The sequence below is a fragment of the Mustela erminea genome, chromosome 5 (assembly GCF_009829155.1).
Source record: "Mustela erminea isolate mMusErm1 chromosome 5, mMusErm1.Pri, whole genome shotgun sequence".
In the NCBI taxonomy this organism is placed as follows: domain Eukaryota; kingdom Metazoa; phylum Chordata; class Mammalia; order Carnivora; family Mustelidae; genus Mustela; species Mustela erminea.
In genome coordinates this window covers 130,664,509-130,684,895 of record NC_045618.1, presented here as the reverse complement: position 1 = coordinate 130,684,895, position 20,387 = coordinate 130,664,509, and the positions used below count along the sequence as shown (strand labels likewise).

The 20,387-nt window shown below is 48.0% G+C and overlaps 1 protein-coding gene across 6 annotated transcripts in view; it reads right to left on the bottom strand.

Moving 5' to 3' along the window:
- LOC116591720 (serine/arginine repetitive matrix protein 1-like) overlaps positions 1-20,387 on the bottom strand; it is a 199,000-nt gene that overhangs the window by 109,123 nt on the left and 69,490 nt on the right. For all 6 annotated transcript variants that reach the window (XR_004286126.1, XR_004286127.1, XR_004286129.1 and 3 more), the window contains one exon: positions 10,474-10,597. The gene's annotated coding sequence lies outside the window, so the exon portion shown is untranslated. The remainder of the gene's footprint in view (positions 1-10,473; positions 10,598-20,387) is intronic.

Below are 20,387 nucleotides of genomic sequence, written 5' to 3'. Positions count from 1 at the left end.
CTGGAGGTCATGGTTCCAGGCTGGGAACAAGATGTCAAGACTCTGCCCGGAAGTCGTCCACTTCTCTCCCACGGGGCAGTGACAAGGGCCCAGCTCCAGCCAGCAGGGCACACAGCTGGCCGGCACAACCAGACAGGGCGATGGCACTCAGGCCTGCCTTAAGCCCTTCCTGGAACAACACCTCCAGGCAGTCAAGACAGAAGATCGATGTTTTGGAGGATATTCCACTGTAAATTCTCCTCTTGGAGATGACAACTCACATCTGCATAGGGAAACCTCTGAAAAATCTACAGATCGAAAACCAATGGTTTACAATATGCAGAGGATTTTCTTGGTACAAAGGAAAGCATTTCTGCATACAACCCGTCAACAGGTCTTGGAAGCAAGTCCCCCAGAAGGTCACCTCCAGGCACAACCAAGTGGACACTCATTGTTTCCAAGAAAATTTATCAAATCCTGCCCAGTTTCAGGCTCCAGGACAACAGCAGAGGGAAAACCAAGCAAGACCCCTACCCTCCAAGAGCTTACATTCTAAGAGGGAAAATGCCAAACACATACCCAAGGAAATGGTGAAAAAAAACAAGAGGCCATGCTTAGAAATCACAGTAAGAGATGAAGAAGGAGCACAGGCCACGGCTAACTGTGGGGTGGAGCTCTGGTGGTGGTGGGGGGGTGACCATAGGGGACAGCGTGAGGCACTGGGCCAGTCTAACAGGAAGGCCAGGCCCACACACTCCACGCTCCCAGCAATCCCACCCTTTCGCTGTGAATCTGCTTGAGACAAATCCTAGTCCCTTCTGATGTATTCCCACATGCCTCCCCGCCACCACCCAAGCAAGAAAACACAGGTGCCTCCAGGTTAGGACTTAGGGAGTTGTGTTGTCACGTTTCAAACACATTGTTCCTGGATGAAAAAAACCAAATACAGAAAGGAATGTGTGTCTTCCTGGACATAATCTTGAAAACCAAGCAAGCTTAAGGTATAATATCCCACTGAATGCATTAAAATGTTTCTGGCGAGCAAAGGAATTGCTTAAATGGAAAATAATTGTTGAGGAGCCATTACTACTAATTCAAGATGTGTCGAATGACATTGAAGTGCTCTATTTAATGTTCTGTCATTACTACCATCTTTTAGAGAATATAAAAATAAGCGTTCACTTGATGACCTGAATGCCCATACCTATTTTCCTCATAATATCTTATGACCATCCACCTGGAATTCTCCAACCTTGGGAGTTTTCAAGAACATAGCCCTCACCGCTGAGGAGGGGAAAGCTGGCAACATCCGGGTCCTAGATGGGCCTGAGGCTGTTGGAATGTTAGGTAACTTTCGCAGCGGTGTGGCCGAGCTGGCTGTACCAACAGAAGGACGTGCTGCCCATCACATGCTCACCTCCCATGCAGTTCTGTTCCGCGTGAGGCAGGAAGGAGGAAAACCGGCTGCCTGGTCTGGGATCCCGCCCCACCGTGTGCCCTGGTTGACCCTCACCGAGGAGTGTGGAGTGTTTCCCCGACATTGAAAGGACTCCTGGGGGCTGCGGAGAACTCGCTGCAGAAAAATAAGGCTAGCCTGACCCCTTGTGGTGTATAGCTTGCAAAGTGCACTCTTGGCTGTCCAGAGAGAACAGGCAGAAGACTGGGTTTGGAGTGAACGTGGGCCTGCTGTGGATTGCACAGTGGACCCCAAGAAGATAGGTTGTCCCCATGTGACCCTATTGAGATAAAGGGTCTTTATAGATGAATTAAAATGACGGATTTGAAAAATGAAATCAGAATGCCTGGGTGGCTCAGTTGGGTAAGTGTCCGACTCTTCATCTGGGCTCGGGTCTTGGTCTCAGGGTGGTGAGTTTGGGCCCCACATTGTGCTCTACCCTAGACGTGGAGCCTGTTTAAAAAAAAAAAAAGAACGAAATCATCATGGATCACCCAAGTGTCCTTGTAACAGAACACACAGACACACAGAGAAGGCCATATGGAGATGGTAGAAGAAAGTGGAATCATACGGCTATAAGCCAGCGACTGTCAAGGATTACCAGAAGCTAGAGAGAGGCATGGAATGGATTGTCCCCCAGAGCCTCCAGAAAGGACCAGCCCTGCGGATAAACGTTGATTTTGGACTGCCAGCTTCCAGAGCTGTGAGAGATTAAGTTTCTGCTGTTTGGAGCCACCCAGTATAGAGTCATTTGTTGAGGTGCTCTGGTGTTGAGGTGTTCTGGGAGCTGCTGCTCCAAACAGCTCAGGGACGAACTTTGGGGTCATTATTAGTGCTGGTCCCTGAGTATCTAGAGCTCCCTACCTTGCAAGCCCAGGATAAGATTGTGCTTCCTGCCCCTGTGCCCAGTGGTCAGGTGGGGTCGGGGGACTAGTTTGGACCAAATGATCTGTGAGTCAAAGGTGGCACATTACTCCCAGCGCAAGACCCTGCAGAGCTCTTTCCCCGCAGTGTTTAGGAAGGTGGCAGCCCCGCCAGCCTGGGTTCAGAGTAATGGAACAGAGCCATGTACCGCTGGGGTTGTAAGGCCGTTGAAAGGCCAGGTCGTTTCCTGCTGCAGCATAACTGGCTTAAATATGAAATACTTTTTTTCAACCTCAAGTCGAGCTCCCTAAGGCATTACTGAGATACGGAGACATTTTTTGAGCATTGCAAACAATTTGCTTAGGACGCCGCAGGCTCTTTAGAGGGCACGCTTCTATTCTGGGGGTCATTGAGCTGAACTAACTCAGTATTAACACCCAAACCAGTTCCACAAGTTACTTTCCTTGCTGTTTTCTTCATTCATTAAAGTATCCATTTTTTAGCAGTGTCAAACCTTAGGAGGCCTACGAATCACCACAGGATCTTGTTAAAATACACGCTGTCAGAGTTCAGTGGTCTACGATGAGTTACATTCTGTACTTCTTTTTTTTTTTTTAGGATTTTATTTATTTATTTGACAGACAGAGATCACAAGTAGGCAGAGAAGCAGACATAGAGAGGGGAAGCAGGCTCCCTGCTGAGCAAAAAGCCCAATACAGGGCTCGATCCCAGGACCCCGAGACCATGACCTGAGCCGAAGGCAGAGGCCCAACCCACTGAGCCACCCAGGTGCCCCTCATTCAGAAGTACATTCTGTACTTCTAACAAACTCTTGGGTGTTGCCAATCCTGCTCCCATCCGCGGACCACACTCTGAGTAGCAAGGTTTCAGGGAAGGCTTCTGTACAAAAGTAATTACTGAACTAACAGTTAAATTAATTTCATAACATCCATAATTATGGTAGTGCATCTCTGGAAAGCTAGCTATCGTTCCATGCGTGTGCAGTTAGCCTCACGGTGGCCTTGTCTGTGAGGGAGACCAAGTAGATCTTCTTACACAAGGAGAGACCTTCTCAGGGTCACAGAGCCAGGAAATGCCAAAGGTCGGACTAGGGCACAAACCATGTTTATTCTCTAGCAAAGCCTCAGTAACAGTCCTCAAGATTTCCTCCATGTTTATAATATCCAGCAAGATTCTAAACATAGCATGGGTGTGTGTATATGACTGGAAACCACCGCGATTTTAAATTCTTTGGTCACTTCAAATGAGCTTCTGCTACACGGTGCACTGGCTCCGGGTGTCCTCTTTCACGGGGAAAACACTGCCCTCTAGTGGGCTTCCGGAGCATGAATGCCAGGAGACCACCTGGGTTCCAACCTTGCAACTTGGGCTCCAGGGCTCCTGCCCTTTGAACCAACACAAGGGCTAGACTGTGTAAGAGATCCAGGCACGGCCTAAGTCATGGCCCTTACCTTCCTGGGGTTCTTGAGGCAGTAGCAGCCATATAACATTTTGCATGCAGCAATTTGTTCAGAGTGCAAAGTTTGTGATCAGAAGATGGGCCGTACATTTGAACCTTTCTAGGGGAGTGGCCTTGAGCAAGCCCTTGACCTCTCCGATCCTCAGTCTCCTCATTTATGAGAAGAGGACACAAATAGGCTTGCCTGGCAGGGTCACTGGGAAGAGAGATTTGTCTTAAAAACCAGCAGACTTGGGGCACCTGGGGGGGTAGTTTGCGTAAGCATCTGCCTTTGCCTCAGGTCATGATCTCAGGGTCCTGGGATCAAGCCCCCTCTCTGCTCAACAGGGATTCTTCTTCTTCTCCTTCTCCCTCTCCCTCTGCTCCTCCTCCCTGTCTGTGCTCTCTCTCTAATCAATAAATAAAATTAAAAAAAAAAAAAGAGCAGCAGGACTTGAGAATGAAGATGTAAGGAAAAAATGAGAAGGTCATGACTTCACAGCAGCACCAACACATCAGGTCTGGTTCGCAGGGGCCGGGGGCGGGGGGCGGGCAGCCAGTGTGGGGGAGGAGAAGAGGGGAAATGACATTTACCTGTGCACCTGAAAAGACACTGGGATTCTGTATGGCAACATCCAAAACAGTGGAAAGGAGATGTGGAGTGAGGGGCGGAGCTCTGAAAAGGCAGGGGACAGGAAGGGTAGGTGTGCAGGTGTGGAGCCCATGTGCCTGGCCTTAACACTCAACCCCCCTCGCTCCTCAGCAAGTGATCAAAGCTCTCAGTGTCTCGGACCATGCCCCGGGAAAGTGAAAACGAGAATAAAATGAGTTAGTGCCGGCGTGTGGGTTATAACATCTACTGAGTGCTTTCTGTTCACTGGAATATTACCTCCATTTCGGCGGGTAGCTCTGATTAGCTGTTTCTCTGTCTCCTGGTGCAGAGGAAACGTTCGAGAAATAGTCATTGAACAAACGAGTGAATGAATGAATGGAGGATTTGTCACAGGGCTGACGCACTTGAGAGGCTTTTGGGAGGAGAGGCGACGGGAGAAGCCAGAAGGCTGAGCTTCAAATGTTGCCAGAGTTAGGGGCTGAGGGTCACCCTCCAACAAGGCTCATTCTAGAAGCATGCAATGGAGGTTTTCCCATGGAAAGGACTAGGGCAGTGTCAACAGAACAGTGTCTGGAGGGAGACATTTGGGGCGTTTGTGGTTGGGGAAGGTGGAGAAAGTGCACTGGCCTCTAGTGGGGAGAAGTCAGGGATGCGGCTCAATGCACAGGACAGTCCCCACAATGAAGGATCATCTGTCCCCGCATGTCACCAGTCTGAGGCTGAGAAACCCTAGACTAGACGTAGGTGTCCAAAGGATCCTACCTAATCCCAGTTGTGTTTCTCACTAGCTCTGTGGCCTCAGCAGTTAAACCCTGGCTCTGAGCTTCCTTCTTTCTCTGTAAAACGGGGACATCATTAATAGCGAGGCTTGTGGGGAGGCACGGCATGGTGTGTTCACGGCTCCTGCCATGTGGCGGGCTCACGTTAAATCCTCCTAGGATGCACACGAGAGGATGCCTAACACAGATGAAGCCTCATCTCCTGGGCAAATCACTGAGGCTGAATCCTGCTTGCAGAGCTTGACGCGTGTCACTGTGAAGAGGTCGAATTCGTTCGCTCTTAGCTGCCACCATCCCACATACCACTGCAATCATGCTAATCTTGGTCTGGCTCCTCCTTTCATCTTGACCAAGGATGTGGAAGGTGGTGTGGAGCCGGGAATGACTGGACGGGACACCAGAGCAAAAGAACAGGCTGAGGCTCCTCTGCTCATAGTCTGCTCATAATAGCTCGTAACCTTGACCCAAGCACAAGGTAGCTGGCCTCAGTCCCCCACGTCAACGTCCTGGCCACTGGAGCATGCCTTGAATATTACAGAAGCTGCCAAAAGCCACTAGAAGCTTATAAAAACAGCTACCTCTGCAGCCAAGAAAACAAGGCGTCTGGGTAAACTCTGGTGAAGGTTACGTTCACTTGCGTGTTAGTGTTAATGAGTGTGCAGATGGATGGCCTGGGATGCACGGGACATACCCTGAACTCTGTCCTTGCTGGACACACCCACACAGGCTCCCCTGGCTGACCTTTCTCTGGCCTGCTCCAGCTGTGGTTTACAGATGACTCTGGCCTGACCAACCGCCCCTTTATTTCCTGAGGACAGAGGCTCGAACATCAGTTCTTTCCTCTGCCCTGAATGTCTCCTAGAGAATGGATAGGGAACAGGAGGTGGGGGGAGGGGCAGGAATCAGACTAGGTTAGAAGGACTAGGTTAGAAATAAGATTCCTGAGCCCCTCGACCAGTAATATAGCTAACATTTTTGGAGCTCTTACTTGATGTCAGACACTGTACTGTAGTTGATATTCAATCCCTCAACACAACCATGAGTTCAGCTTAAGGATGTCTATTTTACAGAAGTCAGGTGTGTTCAAGAATTACCTCGGCCCAGCTCCTTCTCAATCTAACCAATAACTGTGACCCTACAGCTAAATGGGAAGTGGACGTGCACAAGATCCTCCCCACGCAGCACTCCTGTGAGCGTGGAGGGGAAGGAGGACATTTTGCCCATTCGGAGAGCTGGTTAGTCATGAGGACTAGAGGAGAAGGGAAGGCCACTGGCATTTAGTTGGGGGGAGACAAAGATGCTCAACGTCCCATGTTGTGAAGAATGACGCTCTGGTTGGGAATCACTCAACCTCAGCTCCCCCCACTCTGTAGTGTAGACCATGTCACCTGCACCATCAGGTTATAATGAGGATCGAATGACAAGTCATCTGGAAGGCACCAGCTCCCCCAGGGCAGCAGGCAAGGTCAGAGCCCCAGCCACACCCCTGGGCTCTGTACTGCTTCTAATCAAGCTGGCCTCCCCTCTGCCTCTCTTTTTCTGAGAGCTCTGTGGCTCTGAAGGTGTGCTGTGCCCTCCTATGACAGGGCAAGCTTGAGGCATGCCACACCCTCAACCAAGACTGCCGGAAGCTGCTGTTAAAGAGGCTCGTGTGCACACTGTTTCCAGAGTTCTCCATCAGGACTGGGGTCACCTAGGGTGGTAACCAGCTTCCTTCCCTTCTCTGTGTCAATGGCCCTCTCCTTCTCATGCTTCCTGGGATAACCTCCTGGTTAAGCCATTTGCTCCCAAACCCTGTCTCTGGGTTGCTTCTTGGGAAACCCTATTTAAGACACTGACTAGAGGTGCCTGGGTGGCTCAGTGGGTTAAGCCTCTGCCTTTGGCTCGGGTCATGATCTCAGGGTCCTGGGATTGAGTCCTGCATTGGACTCTCTGCTCAGCAGGGAGCCTGCTTCCCCCTCTCTCTCTGCCTGCCTCTGCCTACTTGTGATCTCAGTCAAATAAATAAATAAAATTTTAAAAAAAAGAAGACACTGACTGAATAGTTGAATGTTAATTTCCTTTCCTCCATATCCTTGTTGTTTATATGTTTTTTCAGTCTAAATCTCCTAGCATGAGAGGGTTTGTGTCTTCTTGCATGGGCCCTGCTGATTTTAATAACTGCGGATGGCGAATTATGTTAGTTCCCCTCTCTGGCTCGTTAGCAACATTATGAAAAATCAGGTGGAGACGGAGGTCCATTAAATCCCACACACTGAAAAGAATTCCTTCCAGGACATTTCCGTTTTAGGACTGACAGCCCCACCACCCACCGCCAAACCAAGAAAGGGGGGGCGCCTTGTGGGGCAACAGCGAGAGACATCCGTGTGGGCCCAGGGGTGCTGAGGAGTGGTGTTGGGGAGGCCTTCACTGCCTCCCTGTAAACACAGAGCTGCAGTGGCCACATGGCACCCAGGAGTACAGATAGCAGTGCTCCAGGGGTCGGAGGGGAGACATCAGGAAGGTAAGCAGCCTTGCCCCTGAGAAAGGAGTCAAAGCTCTGGCTGAAGTCACGGCCAAACAGCGACACCGCCAGAGCCCAGCCGCCCTCCGGGAGCTCCAAGCAGGTGGAATGAGCTGCATTAGGGAAGGGCCTGCTTTGAAGCCGGTTCTCTGTCTCTTGCCTGAGTTCCGAATTCACTTTCACTCCCTCCCCACGGCAATGTTATTTCTTCCAAGTTTGTGGCCCTTTCCGGGAAGCGAAGGGACACCCAAACGGCTTGGGGAATGTCCTGAAGATACACGCTTCGGCCATGCTTGCTGATGGGAGAGCCACCGTCACTCCACAGCCGCCTCCAGGGCCCTTTCAGCCCTCTCGCCTGGGACGTGCGATGGGTCACTGAGGGCGGCGGCTGAGGAACAAACCTGGTCATCCCACACGGATGTGTCCTGCTGTGCTCCCATCAGGCGCTCTGGTCTCGCCCCGCACTCATGCCTCCGGGAGCGGGGCCTTCACCGGTTTGTCACAACTGCAGAGGACGCGCGTGTTAACAAGCGCTCGGGGTTTGGGGATTACCTGCGATCACGCACATCAGGAGCCCCCAGTTCCCAATGTGTCCTGCCCAAGTCGCAGATGTCAGCGAGGAGCCGCCGCGGGGTGGTGGCCGGCTCGGGCCGGAACGCTTTCTCACGTCCTCCCCAGACGCTGGCACAGACCGCGGCCCACAGCGCAGGCCTGGTAAATGTCGGCCCGAGGGCACGAGCAAACCGAGCTGCGCTGCAGGTACTGTCTAAAGCGGCCGTTTCCTGCGCGCTTGCCAGATCCCGGGTCCTGGCTGAGCGTGTCGGAGAGAGCCCCTGATTTTATCTGTTTTTAGCTGTTTTTAGCCCCCGGGAGAGAGCACCCCCTGCTGAAACACCCCAGCTCTCTCCCTCTCCCTTGTGCCTTTACAGGGCGACTCCTCCCCCATCGGTGAGTTGGGAGAAACTGAGCATGCGCAGCAGAGCCGCTGCCCTCCTGCCTCCTTTCTGGAGCCCTCGTGATCCCCACGCGTGTTCCTGGGGTGGTGCAGGTCCAGGGCTGCTGGTGGGCCAGGTAAGCTGTCAGTCCTAGGACTCAGGATCAGGAAATCCTGTCAATTCAAACTACACGTTATGACCTGGCCTTTATCACTAGTAAAGATGATCTCCTGTCTACATCTACAAGGACTCATTAATTCAAGAATTGGGTCAGACCCTGTTGGGGAAGGGCAGTACTGTTTTTTGACTCCTTATTCGACATTAACATAGTCTCTGCACCGATACCATGATGGGTTTGGGGGTGTTTTTTTTAAGCATAGGGTAATGGACTTGCCCAAGGTCACACAGGTGAGCTAGGATTCAGACTTGGGTGTTTCTGACTCCAGAGAATGGCTCCTACCCTATGCTGTATGCCTCATCAGAAAGCTTCTGTCTTCCCCACGCACTGGAGTGCATTTCCAGTCTTCAGAGAAGAGGGCGAAGGGAACCTTCAGGATCACCTGCTCGGGGGACCCCGTCTGGGCCCTGCCCCACGTGCCTCCCAAGAGAGGCCTGGGCAATCATCGTTTCAGGGGGCCTGTTCCCCAGCCGGGGCCTTGCCTGGAGTCTTCGTCTCTCGCAGGAGCTCCCCCCATCTTCACCTCTCCTCTCCACTCTTCATCACTTGGCAAAAATATCCCAAACCCTGAAGGACCTGAAACTCCAACATCACCCTCCGTGAGCATGGTCAAGTTTCTCCTGGCTGGCTCTCTTAGTATTTTATTCATTCCTGGATGCTCTCGTGGCAATGTGAGCTTCAGGCCACATTCATTTTTCAAGAGACATGTTGGCGCTGCTGTGTGGCACCCCGGTCGGGAACAGAGCACGCCCCGACTTTCCTATGCAATCTCCCCTTCAGGACGTTGGCAACACTCCTCACACGCTCCCGTGTGCTGGGCGTCTGCAGAGGCAGGGACCTTACAGTCTGGGAGGGACTCTGCCTCCTCTTCCTTTTTCTCTCCCTCTTCTTCCTCCTTCATTTCTTTTTCAAGTAACAACCTGGCTTTTTGCATCTGAAATACAGTGCCTGGTTTTAAACTCCAAGGACTTGGAATCAAAGGAGATCCTACTTTTCTAACACTATTGAAGAAGACTGAAGGCACAGAGAGGTTAAGGGACTTGCCTTATCGAAGGTCCCCCAGCAAATGAGTAGCTGAGCCAGACTAATCTCTTGACTCTTGGTCCAGTGCTCACCCTAGAATGCTGTGTGTTTAAACTGGGTCTGTGGACTTGATTTAAGGACCGTGTAATTAAGTGAAGCAAGCACATCCCATTCTCCACCCTGTAGAAAGCCAAGTTCTGCTGGATCCCCTCCATCAGGTCAGACACGATCTCCTACCTCCCTGCCCCTTCTCTTTTCTCACCGTTGTGCACTGTCCCAGGGCTTTGACACTGGCTCTCTTTGACACTGACTGAACACCCTTAGCAGGTCTTTTCATAGCTCCCTGATTGTTCAGCTCCCTATAAATATGTTATTGATTGGTAGTTGTTAGGACTGAGGTCGTTTCTAGCACTGAGCATAGGGCGGCAGTGTCTCTGGATGGCTGCCTGGAGATCCAGAAGGACCGGACACCCTGGATCCATGGCAAGTGGTCCCACATGTACTTGGATTCGAAAACTCTTTGAAACACAGCACATCTGAGTCCTGAGGGAAGAGGAGCCTCCCCAGGACAGTGGGGCCCCATCTCCTCCTATACCAGGTTGATGGATGAAACACAGGGAATTGGATGGACCTTCGAGCAGTCTAGGCAGGACCAAGGCGCTCTCTCCAGCACCCTGTTCTTACCAGCTAACAGATTTTCTCCATGAGCAGATGCCTCCTGCTTGGGGATCCACGCCCTCACTAGGGCCCCATGCTCCATCAGACCACCTCAGGAATGCATGCTGTTGGCAGTCACTCCAGCTTCCATCTGCAAAGATAAGGAGGTAGCTGTTAAGATAAGAAGAGCACAGCTTGGTTCACCCAGGAGTCAGCAAAGAATGACCTGCCTTCTGATCATGGAATTTGGGATATCAGTGGTGAGGGGGTGGGGGACATATTTCCAGGCCCAGTGGTCCCCTTTCTGTGACCTCCAGCATCACAAGCCTCTGGAAGCCCCAGAAATCCTTCTCCCACCACATGAAGCCCTTAGTCAAGGGAAGAGAGAGTCACTACACCAAGACAGCCTCGTGTCTATCTTTCCTACACTCTCATTGAGATGCTCAGGTGGCAGCCCAGGCCCTTTCCTGTCCTTGGCCCAAGCCAGGAACAGCGCTGTCTGTGAAGAGAGGAGCAGCCAGTCACATACTAGGTTGCACTGCCTTTATTCTATAGGGGAAAATGCCCTTGAGGCTGCCCAGTGCTGCCCATAAAGATGGCTAAAGATGGCTCTAGTGCGCATGCTTCATAATACATTACATGTTACTATTATTTTATTATTATTGTTACTATTATTATTATCATTATTATTTGAATCAATGGATAGCATTAATAATATTATGTGTTAGGCACTATTTAAAATATATTCTGTATATAAAGTAATTCTCACAATAGGATTCTATAAGTATTGTTATTACATCCATTTTCAGATGTGGAAACTGAGGCACAAAGTGATAACTTTGCACAAGAGTATAAACCTAGTAGGCGGTAGAAAGGGGAATTTTTTTTTAAGATTTTATTTATTTATTTATTTGAGAGACCGAGATCACAACTAGGCAGAGAAGCAGGCAGAGAGAGAGGAGGAAGCAGGCTCCCTGCTGAGCAGAGAACCTGATGAGGGGCTCTATCCCAGGACTCTGGGATCATGACCTGAGCCGAAGGCAGAGGCTTTAACCCACTGAGCCACCCAGGCGCCCCTAGAAAGGGGATTTTAACTAGGCCATTTGGCTACAGAGCCTCTATGTTATTGAAGCTATGAATTTTCCTCTTAGCATAACTTTAGCTACAGCCTTGAGTTTGCCATTTGTACAGTTTTCACTGTAAAAACTTTCTAAATATTCTACAGCTTCCATTTTTACCTCATTCTGTTAGAAAAGAGTGCTGAAATTTTAAGTGATTTGAGGTTTGTTCTTTTTGTTCATTCGCTTGTTTGCTTTTATGAATTAGAACTTTTTGATTATAAGGAAAACAACTCCAGCAGACTTGAGTAAAAGAGGAGAACTGGTTATAAGGATATAAGAGTTTTGTGTACTTCAAGGGCAAGAGTAAAGGTTGCCCTTCACAAAGATATATGGTGATTTGAAGGGGCACCTGCACCCCAGTGTTTATAGCAGCAATGTCCACAATAACCCAACTATGGAAAAAGCCCAGATGTCCATCAACAGATGAATGGATAAAGAAGATGTGGTATACACACACATATACACACACAATGGAATATTACTCATCCATAAAAAAGAAATCTTGCCACTAGCAATGATGTGGATGGACCTAAAGGACAGTATTATGCTAAGTGCAATAAGTCAACCAGAGAAAGACAATTATCATAAGATTTCCCTCATATGTGGAATTTAAGAAACAAAACAGAGGAGCATAGTAGAAGGGAAAGAAGAATAAAACGAGATGAAATCAGAGAGGGAGACAAACCATAAGAGACTCTTAACTCTAGGAAACAAGCTGAACATTGCTGGAGGGGAGAGGTTGGAGGGAAGGGGTAGCCAGCTGATGGGCATTAAGGAGGGCACTTGATGTAATGAGTTCTGGGTGTCATATGAAACTGATGAAATCACTAAACTCTATTTCTGAAACAAATAACATAGTATATGTTAACTAAATTAAATTTAAATAAAAAATTAAAATATTAAAAAAATGATAATAATAGAAGAAAAAAAAGAGTGAAAATGAGACTTAGATAGACAGATATTAGTGACTGGAAAGTCATCAGGAGCCTCCCTCCTGGTCTAATCTGTTCCCTCCTATGTGTCTGTTCCATTTTCTCTTTATTTCTGTCTCTCTTATTTCCCCCAACCTATTTCTTCTGTCTTCAGTTCACATGGCAGGTGGTGATCACTGATAATTCCCAAGTTTATATACTGTGAGCCCAGCCATCTGAGAGAAGATGCTCCTTTCTGTATCTTGATTCCAAATTTCCAGGGAAGGATTTCTGTCCCATCTTGCTCAAGTGCCTAATCCTAAATCAATCAGTCAAGGCCAGGAAAGTGGGGTCAAATTGTATTATGTGTCCTGGAATCCCAAAGCAGGGAGCCATGGTTATACATAGTTATGTTACTCAACTGGAAACACAAAGAGATGTCTACTGTTTTTATTTTAATTTTTTTCCCTATTTTTTTAAAGGTTTTATTTATTTGACAGAGAACACAAGCAGGAAGAGAGGTAGGCAGAGAGACAGAAGGGAAGGGAAGCAGGCTCCCTACTGAGCAGAGAGCCCGACACGGGGCTCGATCCCAGGACCCTGGGATCACAACCTGAGCTGAAGGCTGAGGCTTTAACCCACTGAGCCTCCCAGGTGCCCCAACTGTTTATTTTTTTAATTGTATTATTTATTTCTTGGTTTACTACATTGTGAACATAAAGTACACTCTGTTTTGTTTTTGCCTTTAGGAACTTACAGAGATTTACTCAATTATGGTTTTTTTCTCATTTGTTTTCGTACAAAGAAAGATGTGGTAAGGTTTCCTGCCTCTCCTGTTGCTGTCAGTTTTTTACTGTATTTTAATGCTGTCTTGTTTGGCACATAAAGTTCCAAGTATGTTGCATTCAGTTTAAGAATGAGCATCTGTTCTCTGGGATGTTTAGTAAAATCATAGACTCTCGGGGTTGGAGGTGATCTCAAAGACATTTAGTTCCTGCCCCCTTCAGAAACTTGACTGTCCTCTCTAACGTTTCCCTAACTGGCCATTCAGCCATGTTCAAACTCTTCCAGTGATAATGAACATGTGCCCTTCCTCCTATCTGAGAAGCCCGCCCGTTACTGGACTCCTCTGACAATCAGAAGGTTCTTTCTCAATGGACTGGATGGACTCTGCCTTCTTGTCACTTCTTGTTCTCCGTTCTTGCTTTGGGCATTTTCTCCGCTGTAGTAGCCCTTCACATCTTTCAGGTCAGTTTCTAGAAACTGATCTGAAACACAAAACCAGAGCCCCTCTTTCTAGAAGCTTTCCCTGGTAGCTTCAAATGTAACAGATAGATCACAGATTCTGAAATGCCAGTTGGGAAAGAAATCCTTTAACCCTGAAAGTCTCCTGGTTTCTGTCCCTCCCTTTTAAAAGCAAGGGTATGTTTTCTTTGCCTCCGTTTTCTCTAATTTCATCATGGGTTCTAGAAACAAGATTACACATAGTGATTCTGCATGGGGCAGGGTAAGAAACAGAGAAGCAAGAGAGAGAAAGTAAGAGAGAAGGAAGAAGGCTACTATGTTTACATGCAGGAGGATGCCTTCAGGGCACTGGTGGGCAGGCAGTGCTCTGGAAAACAGCCCCCTGGAGAGACTGCTGACCATCGGTGAAAAATTGTTCATGCCTTGTCAGTGGATGAAGCTTTGGTGTCAGCAGTAGAGGTCATAAAGAAAATTGCTGCTGAATGTCCACAATAGCCAAACTATGGAAAGAACCTAGATGTCCATCCACAGATGAATGGATCAAGAAGATGTGGTATATATACACAATGGAATACTATGCAGCCATCAAAAGAAACAAAATCTTGCCATTTGCGACAACACGGATGGAACTAGAGGGTATTATGCTAAGCGAAATAAGTCAATCAGAGAAAGACAATGATCATATGATCTCCCTGATATGAGGAAGTTGAGAGGCAATGTGGGGGCTTTGGGGGTTAGGAAAAGAATAAATGAAACAAGATGGGATCAGGAAGGAGACAAACCATTAGAGACTCTTAATCTCACAAAACAAACTGAGTGTTGCTGGGGGGTGGGGGGTAGGGAAAGGGTGGCTGGGTTATGGACATTGAGGAGGGTATGTGCTATGGTGAGTGCTGTGAAGTGTGTAAACCTAGCGATTCACAGACTTGTACCCCTGGGACTAATAATACATTATATGTTAATTTTTTTAAGTTAAAAAAAAAAAAAGTAAGATTGTTGTTGTCCGGGTTGCCCATCTGAGCATCAACATCACAGGTGGACAGTCATGGTGTTTGTGTGTGCATGTCCTCTCCAACTACACCCAACTAGGGTGTAAGCTCCACGTAACCAAGGATTTCCAACCACCCCCCATTCACAGCTGCATCCTCAGCGCCTGGAATCGTACCTGGCATGTAGGAGGCACTCAATAAAATCTGTTGAATAAATGAATGAATTCACGCAGCTTTCTTAATTTCTTGTGCCTCTTCTCCCCACCTTTGTCAACAAGTCATCTGTTCTTTCTCGTCCCTTTGATGCAAGAGGAAAATCCACTTTAACCTCCCACGCCCTGTATGCTTATCTTGGGCACATCCTCAGACTTTGTCGGTGGCTTCACAGAGGGAGGGCACTATTGATAGAGAAAAGAATGGAAACGTAATTAGAGAATATTGAGCTTCCTGGGTTCCACCCTTGAAAAATGTAACTTTCTGGTCCCTAAAATTCCCATGTTACTAACCTCCTTGGTTAAAAACACTTGTATTCTGAGGGTTGCTGGGGGGAGGGGGTTTGGGAGAAGGGGGTGGGATTATGGACTTTGGGGAGGGTGTGTGCTTTGGTGAGTGCTGTGAAGTGTGTAAACCTGGTGATTCACAGACCTGTACCCCTGGGGATAAAAATATATGTTTATAAAAAATAAAAAATTTAAAACAAAACAAAACAAAACAAAAAAACACTTGTATTAGTTTTCTAGGGCTGAGGTAACAAATCATCTCAGCCTGGTGGCTTAAAACAACAGAAATTAATTTTTCTCCCTGTTTTGGAGACCAGAAGTCCAAAATTGAGGTGTCAGCGTGCCCCCACTTTCTCAAGGCACTCTATGAGAGAATCCAGACTCTGACGGCTGCCAGCATTGCTTAGCTGGTGAGCACATCACTCCATTACTTACAGGACAACATCTTCACATTTCTCTCAGCTGTCTTCACATAGCCTTTTCCTCTGTGTGCATAGTCAAGTCTCATTCTGCCCCTTCTTGTGAGAATACACATGAGTACCTTTAGGACCAACCCAGATAATCCAGGATAATCTCCCCATCTTAAGACCTTTAACTTAATCATACCTGCAAAGACCGTCTTTTATGTGGTAACACTTACAGGCTCTAGGGATTAGAACCTGACATCTTTGGGGGCCATTATTCAGCCTCCTACAGCACTGAAGGTCACTAGCTAAATACTTGTTCTTTTGACACTCTTTCAGTATCTACTCTATGCCAGACACGGGTCTCTGGATACAGACAGTGGGCAATAAGGCTGATGTGATTCCTGCTCAAAGCCACACTCTGGTGAAAAAGCACAACAAGCAAGTCCATAGGCCCCGAGTGCTAATCAGCTAGTCAGTCTCCTAGCAACAACGTCTTGCCTCAGTAGAACTCAGGACAGGTACGTTTTGATGAATCAGGTAGACGAGTGCATTAGGGATTCTTGAGACAATAGAAAGAGGGGAAGCCTCAATAATAATTATAATCTACTTAGGGCTTACCATGCATTAGGCCCTATGCCAAATGCCCTAACACACTGTCCACTCTAGTCCTTACATTAAGCCCAGGATGTAGGTCCAATTATGCCCAGTTTACAGACTGGGCAAACTGAGGCTCAGAGTTGACATGGTTTGTCTAGGGTCTCACAACATAAATGACCAAGCTGAAGTTTGAATGCAGGTTTGTCACACTGTAGTGTTATTAACTAGTCATGACTCCACCTGAGTCATCAGAGGATTCTGGGCACCAGTTAGGTTATGGGTACTAAGGGAAGGGGAGAGGCAGTATTGGGTGGTGGGAAGAGCTGAATTCTGGTCCTCATTGCTCAGCCATCATTTGTGTGTCCTTGAGTATGTCACTTTACCACTCCAGCCTCAGTTTCCCCACCTAGCACATGGAGGGATGGGACTAGATGAACTCAAAGTCCCCATCTAACTCACATCTCCTGCGTCCCAGAATGGGGGGCCAGTATAAAAACTCCATTATCTTCACACTGTGGCCTTGGACAGGAGATCACATCAGGTACCCAGGAAAGCCAAAAGCTGAAAACAGGAGAATACAGTGGGCCACAGAGCTACTAGAGTAGAATTACATTATGATTTAGCTGTCGCACAAAACCAACAACCCAGGGGACTGGGGGGAGGGTTTGGGAAGGACTCTGCAGGCCATTCACTTGAGCCCAGCCTGGGTTCTGAGGACACAGAAACCCTATGGCTTTACTAAGCACACAGGAGATACACAGATGGCCTGCCTCTCCAGGGGAATGAGTCCCCAAAGGGAGAGTTCCAGGAGATACTCAGGACCCAAGGCAGACCCAGACTCTCAACTCTAATCTCCATCAATTAGAGCATGTGGGCTAGTGGTATGACCCTTACAGAGGGTCATGATCTCTTTGACAATTTTTTTTTAATTTTCAGCATAACAGTATTCATTATTTTTGCACCACACCCAGTGCTCCATGCAATCCGTGTCTCTTTGACAATTTGATTAAACCTTAGAATCCTCTCTTTAGAAAAATTCTCACAGATGTGTAGACCATGGCATACTGTAAAGCCCATTCATGGTCACCAAGTGTAGAGAGTGAACCCTCTGACTGGACTTGTTCCAGGAATAAATGGAGGGCTGAGGAAAGAGACAAGGCTACTCAGAAGTCACTTCATTTTCAGAGCATCTCACATAATTCAAAAGATGATATCTTAGGGGCGCTTGGGTGGCTCAGTCAGGTAAGCGTCCAACTCTCAATTTTGGCTCAGGTCATGATCTCAGGATCCTGGGATCGAGCCCCACATTGGGTTCCACACTCAATGAGGAGTCTGCTTGAGATTTTCTCCCTCGCCTTCTGTCCCTTCCCCCACTCATGTGCACTTTCTCTCAAGTAAATAAATAAATCTTAAAGAAAAAAAAACCCAACAACAAAAACTGATACCTTTGTTTGGAAGGAAGGAGTCTGAGAGAGAGCAGGGTGACATTTAAAACATATCTGCATATAATTCTCAACCAACTACTTTATTTTTTTTACATGTGTCTGGGAATTTGGAAATTCCAACAGTATTTCCATTTCCTTGGTGATCTGGAAGTTCATCCGGAAACACAGATCCTAGGAATAATACTAGTTGGCAAATAGCAAAGACTGTCCCTCTCTCCTATGATGGTTTTCTTTGCCTTGGGCTGATGGTTATCAGCCCTGGGCTGTCCCTTCCTCCATTTGGCAACACACTTTCTGACCCACATACATTGGGATAAGCTATCTGGAAGAGCCAGTATTGGTTGTGGAAGTCTATGGGCAGGGTACTCCACCCAGCACAGCAATGGCAAGTTTGGATATCACAGGATTCATCTCTGAGAAATTTGACATTTTTCTGTCAATCCTTTGGGGGTCACTAATGGTTCTAAAAATCGGATAAAGCTACATACCCCTCATAAAAAATACACAATGTGCTCAGAACAGACATTTGCAGCCAAAAGGTTCACAATCTCCCTAAAGCTTACCCACGAACGCATAGAGCTGTACCATCCAAGATGGTAGATAGCCACAAGCTCTGCATGAATCCCTTGAAATGTGGCCAGTCACCTCTGAGATATGCTGTGGGTTTCAAAGACTCAGTATGAGAAAGAATGTAAACTATCTCATTAATAATTTTTATATGATTACAAGTTGAAATGATAATATTTGGCTATCCTGACTTAAAGTACATTATTAAAATTAATTTCACTTGGTTCATAAGCCTTAGGAAACCCTGGATTTATAAATTACAAGTATATGCTTTAAATCCTACTCTCCACTGCCCACTTCCTAATGTAGTCAAGGTGGCAGCACTAGGCAGGGCTTCCCAGGATATACCCCTCCTTCTTCTCTTCTCCAGCAACCATTCAGGGATGAAAAGAGGCTTAGGACCAAGGAGAAACCTTCCTAAGGGAGAAGGCCCCTGGTCAGGCACTAGGAAGATGTGGCAGCCTCTTGGCAAAGCAGAGCATTGAGCCTTCAGGTGTGGCCAGGGACCACTCTTCATGACAGTGTCCTGGATTGAGGTTTTGCTCTTCCTACTGGTCTACCAGCCTGACGTGGAAATCCCCCAAGCCCAGGTTCTAGGGTCTGCAGCTCCTAAGGACCTGCCCCCAGCTGGCCATGCACAGAGTGATGGTCCCAGTTCCCCAAGGAAACACGAAGACTACGTGGTGGCTTCCACAACAGCCCCCTGGATATATTCTAGTTCTGGGCAGTATCAACTAAAATGACCCAGAAATGGCATCTAGTCTAACCCCTCATCTTCCGGGTGGAGAAACTGAGATTCAAATGGGTCAAGTGAATTTCGTGGCCACACAGCTGCTTAGTACTATCAGCAGCCTGGCTCCGTGAATACAGGCAGCATAAACAACAAACAGCTGACCCCAGGAAGGAATGCAGATCTCTCCTGGCACAGGCCCGTGCCCCTCTCGCTACGCTCCCGGACATCCTATCCTCGCCCCCCCTCAGGAAGTGGGGGATTCCTTCACCCTATTGATGACCACAGGGAAGAAGGACAGAAGAAGCAGAACAGGATCCGAAAGGAGAGATTTGACTTGAGAGTGATTATTCGCTCTCACCATCCCTCCTTCCCCCACGGGGATTTTAGGATCTCTGCAAACCCCAGGTGCTCTCACTTCTGGAGACCCCTTCCCACTGCTTGCCAGACAGAGCCTACATGAAACAGAACTTATGCCTGTTTAAGAGCTGATTTGAAATTAGCTGATGACATGTTAGGATTTACAGACACTTAATGAAAATATTAACTTTAACATTTGGCTGTTTTGTCATTGTTGCTAAGTCTCAAGCATTATGATAGGACTTTGCAAAACTCAAGAGCCCAAAGTGGGGGCAGATATTCAGCTGGTGTCCTCGGGTACACCTATCCCTATTGTTTGCCTCTGCTGCTCACTCCAGTAGGTCAATGGCCATGTCCTGCAGACATGAAGTCTTTGAACATTACCCCTGCCAGAGGGATAAAATGGCCCTGTCTTCCGTAGCCTTCCTTTGTCACGTTGGATGAGCAACAACCTTAATGAACGCTCTCCATCGGTTCTTTGGCATAAAGAAGGAACAGGTCATAGTGAGTAAAAGTCAGAGGTCCACCTGGGCCCCATCCTCACTATGGATGGCTCACATGGCAGGAACAGGATCCCACAGCCACTGACCACAAAATGCTGACACTGCTACTAAACTGATCGTCAGTGGACACACAGAGAACACTGCGAGTCTGCAGTTTCACACACGTTTTTGCTAATAGGGGGACAGAGAACGTGACGTTGCAGCTGCTGTCACCTGCCTCTCCTGCCACCCAGAAATGTGAGTCCTGGTGTAAACCTCTGGGCCCCTCAGCAGGTGCAGGGAAGACCACATGATCCCTTCCTGGTACAGATGCACACCTCTGGCTCATCGGAGGCATGGGGTCTTGGAAGGGAGGTGTGCCCTGAGAGGCCGTGGAGACCTCCTCTCCATCAGAATGGCATGTCCATCTGGTAACTTGAAGTCCTCCAGGGGCATGAGGAGGAGTGTGGACTATGGGGTCAGACAGTCCTGAGTTTGAACCCTGGCTGGGTCACTAGCTAACTATGAGAAACATTACTAGATCTTTCCTCTGTCCCCTCATCTCCAAATGGGGAAAATCCTCCTAC